Genomic DNA, 5,157 nt, shown 5'->3' with positions numbered 1-5,157 from the left:
TTCCAAATATTTTGAGATGTTCGACCGAGCAAATGACTGCGCTGTTTAGGTCACGTAGCATTCGGGAGATAGTGGGTTCGAACCCCAATGTCGGCAGCACTGAAGATGCTTTTCGGTAGTTTCCCATTTCCACACCAGGTAAATTCTGGGAATGTACGTTAACTAAGGCCACGGCCGATTCTTTCCCACTTCCAAACCTTTCCTGCGACGTGAAGTAACATTTTGTAAAATAAAATGAAAGAAAGAAATGAGAGAGAGATTCCTCACGTCAGGGCGAGAGAGTTCACGTTGAAAAACCACTTCTTCCCTTCAGTGGTTACAAAAATTGATCATTCACTGGCAGTTTGTTTCCTAACTCTACCAAGAGTTTTAAAAAAGTTTTAACTCTGTAATTGCACGACACATGCATTGTGTTATTAAACAGTAATTTATATACTCAGTGGCTAAAGAGGTGCTTTCTTTTACGAGCGGGAATTTAATTATCAAGCAGTAGATGAATGTATTCGAATACAATAGTAAAAATGGCACCCGTTTATACCCCTCATAGATACTCTTCCTCACCAACATGCGAATATTTGTTGAAAAATGTAATGATGTAATCATATATCGTCGCTGCCAGGACAAAACCTCCTATGTAAAATATTTTAACTTAGAACATTGGCCGGTAATGTTCTGTCATCTAAGGTGCAATATTGTGTGCATATTGTCAAGGCATTCTCGCTCTTCATAACGTATGTACTGCGGGTCAGTATATCTCCAAAAATATTATCACATAGGAGGTTTTGTCCCGGCAACGACGATATATTCTAGAGAGTTATGAACATTTCATTAAGACAAATTGGTAGTCTATACTAATATTATAAAGAGGAAAAATTTGTTTGTTTGTAACGAATAGACTCAAAAACTACTGAACCGATTTTAAAAATTTCTTCACTCATAGAAAGCTACATTGCGAGTGAGTAATATGGGCTGTATTTTATTTTCAAAACAATTCGAAGTGGGGGGCACGGGGGGGGAGGTATAAAAATAATAGGCTAATATAGGCAAAATATCGAATTTGTCGTATAAGGACGAAACAAAGCTCAATTCAATCCTCTTGATGCAAAGAACAAAACTCGGGAAGCCCTACGGGCCCGAAAACCATGTTTTAAGGCCCTAAAACCAACCGTTACGGAGATATTGGCACCACTCTACCCCTGCTATAGGAATCGGATAAAGTAATGAACTGCCGTAACCATGGCAACGTCTGCTCCAGGATTCTACAGCAGCGAAATTATCTACAATAAATCACAAAAACTTGAAATGTTACAGGCATGAAAATTGATATTTGGAATCCTCTTTAAAAATAAAAGAACACAAATATTCGTTTTCAGAAAATCCACTTAAGGGGGCGGGGGGGGGGGGTGAAAGAAAGTGAGGAAGGAGTTGAATTATTTATATGAGGATACATATATCTCAAAAAAGAAGATGTTACTGACTTTAAAATTTGTACTTGGAATCTCCTTTAAAAATGAACACACTCTTTTTGGAAAATCCACTTAAGTGGGTGAAAAGAATTAAAAAGTGGGTGAATTTTTAAAAATTGAGCACCTTCTTCTTCTTCTATCGCTTTACCCACACCTGTGAGGTTGCGGGTGCAAACTGTGTCGCACATGTGGATTAAACCCTGTTTTACAGCTGGATGCCCTTCCTGACGGCAACCGTATGTGTAGGGATGTAATTTATACATCTACACTAATATTATAAAGAGGCAAAATTTGCATATTTGTTTGTAACGGATAGACTCAAACACTACTGAACCGATTTTAAAAATTACTTTACCTGTGGAAAGCTACATTGCCAGTGAGTAATATGGGATGTATTTTATTTTAAAAAAAATTAAGGGGGGTGACGGGGGGAGATATAAAAATATTAAAATAATAAAGTAATGAAAAGGCGAAATCGAATTTGTCGTACAAGGACGAGACAAAGAGCTCATTTTAAGCCCCTTGACGCAAAGAACAAAACTCGGTAAACCCTTTGGGTTCGAAAACCATGCTTGAAGGCTCTAAAACCAACCGTTATGGAGATATTGGAACCACACTACCCCTGCTCTAGGAATCGGATAAAGAAACGAACGGCCGTAATCATGGCAACGTCAGCTCCAGGATTCTACAGCAGCTGGATTATGCATGTACGTTTGGGCATAGCTGCCAACCAAAATTGATACACATATGACTGTTGTGTAAGACTAGCACTCCTTTGGGCGGGGATGGAAAGGGAGTGAAGTATAAAAATAATAGCCCCGGGGATCTCCGTTGTACAGCGACCAGCGGTTTCCGACGGCCTCCGTTTTATACGTACTATCTTAGGTTTCAGCATTTTGCGGAGTCTGTTACCTATAGTTTAAACTATTTTCTATCAAATCATGGAGTAGTAGGATCACTGATGTTATTAGTGCCGATATTTTGGTCCACTTTTACGATCATTGTAACCATGAAACCTATATATGCTACTGTACATAATTGTCAAGATGGTGCGCCTATGACTTGAAAAAATTTCTTAACATTTATACTCAGATTCACTATATGATGTGCGACATGAGTGACAAGCTCTGAGAATTATAATTCTCGATAATTATAGTAGTTTCTTTTATGCATCGCGTATGTCCTTTATCATTTGTAATAGTTATGAAATGTCGGATCAAACAAATACATTCAATAATATTTATATTTGTGGTACTATCTGGCGAAAGTATACTTACATTAAACCTGCAGCTTTGTGAAGGGAGCATGCATATCTAGGTAGGAATGAAGGAAAAACATTGTAGCAAAAGGTCTTACAGGTCGACGCTAATTAGGAACTAATATTTAGGGGCAACCATAAAGAAAAGGAGAAGATACACTATAATTCCAAACATGACAAATAATTTCTACGTAGTTAAGTAAATACACCAGTGATATAAATATCTAATGAAGTCAGTCGCACCGATAGTATGAGTAACTAAAGCCAGTTTCTGATAACCCGTACGAAGAACGGGTACTTCTGCTAGTTTGCAACATATTTACTATTGGTACGTTTCCAGAAGGCGGTAGTTCTAGTGATTTCCGTGGTGACAAAATTATCAAGAAACATATTAGCATAACCGTATAGATGGATCAAATATTTCCAACAGAAGTCAATATCATATTCCAGGAATTAATACAAAGAATATTTCTAAGAGTACCAGTAATATTAATTTTCGTTAAAAGTTCAGAAAAATTCGCTGAAACAATGTACTATGGAGTTTAATTTTATTTTAAACTTGTTTTACGTCGCACCGACACAGATAGGTATTATGGCGACCATCGGATAGAAAATGCCTAGGAGTGGGAAGGAAGCGTCCGTGGCCTTATTTAAGGCACAGCCCCAGCATTTGCCAGGTGTGAAAATGGGAAACCACGGAAAACCATCCTTGGGGCTGCCGACAGTGGTGCTCGAATGCCAGCTCACAGCTCCGTGCCCCTAACCGAACGGCCAACTCGCCCGGTCTGCGAAGTTTTACTGGTTTCTAATTTTCTTCATATGAAAACGATTTTTCTTTTAGAGTTCTATAAAATTACACTATTTTTGGTGTTTAGCAAAGGCGAGAAAAATACATTCTATGTAACGGTGTTGAAAAATGTTATTTTCATAAACACTACTTTCTATAGCCGCGTTATGTTTGATTTATACCCTTTCAATCGTATCAACCCTTTCATTCACTCATTATGTTTAATTACAAGTTTCAACATATCTCTTTCTACCCGGTGACACGCTTTTGCTACAGAATCGTAAACAATATCTGGTGGAAGTATTTTATAGTGTTCTTATCCGCGAATTATTTGATACCCGATAGGCCTATATTTGGTTTGAAAATAATGTTACGTATTTCCGTGTTAGAATAAAAAGAATAAAAATCCCGTTATTTCAGAATTGATTTAATCATTTATTATCTATTTTCTATTTGTGCATATAACCTATCTGAATGGTCAGCGTAATCCCTTGGGTACACAGGACCCCGGGTTTGATTTCCGGCCGGGCGGAGGAGATTTCAGACGCGCTTTGTTGTTTTTTCTGGCTTGTGGGCTGGGTGTTTGTGGTCGTCTTAATACACAACTTCATTCACATACAACACATCACACTACCAACCACGACATGAATACGCAATGGTGAATAGATCCCTCCACATACATAGAGTTGGCCTCAGAAAGTGCATCCGTGGCTGTAAAAGTGGACTTATTCGACATTAGTACCAACCCTGGATAAATGAGGAACAGTAAATGAAAGAAGAAAAAGGCTCATAAACCTGCGGGTTCAATACATACAAATGAAATGCAAGACAACTGTTAATATTCCCAATATCTATATGTAATTCCTAATTGTTTTGTTCGACATTTCTTATTTCAGTGATTTCTATAACAAAGTAGACCCTACCTCCAAATAAATGTAGTGAATATATAGTACTCAAACAAAAGAATGACTAGGCCTATATGGTATTATATCGTCGCTGCCGGGACAAAACCTCCTATGTGAAATATTTTAGCTTAGAACTTTGGCCGGTAAGGTTCTGTCATCTAAGGTGCAATATTGTGTGCATATTGTCAAGGTATTCTTGCTCTTCATAATGTATGTGCTGCGAGTCAGTATATCTCCAAAAATATTATCACATAGGAGGTTTTGTCCCGGCAACGACGATATGCTTCTCGCAGTACCAAATATGGAATAGGTCCCTAATGTGGAATACCCCAATATCTGTTAAGTTAAACTCGGTATCGATGCATGGAAGAGGTAGAAAAATGTAGGCCTACAAGGAAAGGCTCTGTGTTGGCGAGTTGTGGGAGGCATTTGAGTTGCGTTCTTTGTCTGTGACAGTCGACGAAGTAATTTTCAGCCTCCAATAAGTTTTAGGGTGGTAAGAGTTGCCGTCCTTTTCAAACCACGGTCTTACCCAAATATTAAAACGCTTGTTAGCTGTGCGTAGAGGGTGATTTAAACATACAAACTACATAATGACAAATAAATTCGATTAGCTGATACATATAACTTTTAAGATATAAATTAAATATTGTGATGTTCTAATCATGGAATAGTATTCCATATTAGGAGACATACTTTTGCTAAATGCATAGGCAGTTTTTCTTCCCTTCAGAACCATGG

This window comes from Anabrus simplex, chromosome 1 (assembly GCF_040414725.1).
Source record: "Anabrus simplex isolate iqAnaSimp1 chromosome 1, ASM4041472v1, whole genome shotgun sequence".
Classification (NCBI taxonomy): Eukaryota; Metazoa; Arthropoda; class Insecta; order Orthoptera; family Tettigoniidae; genus Anabrus; species Anabrus simplex.
This window is presented reverse-complemented; position numbering follows the sequence as displayed.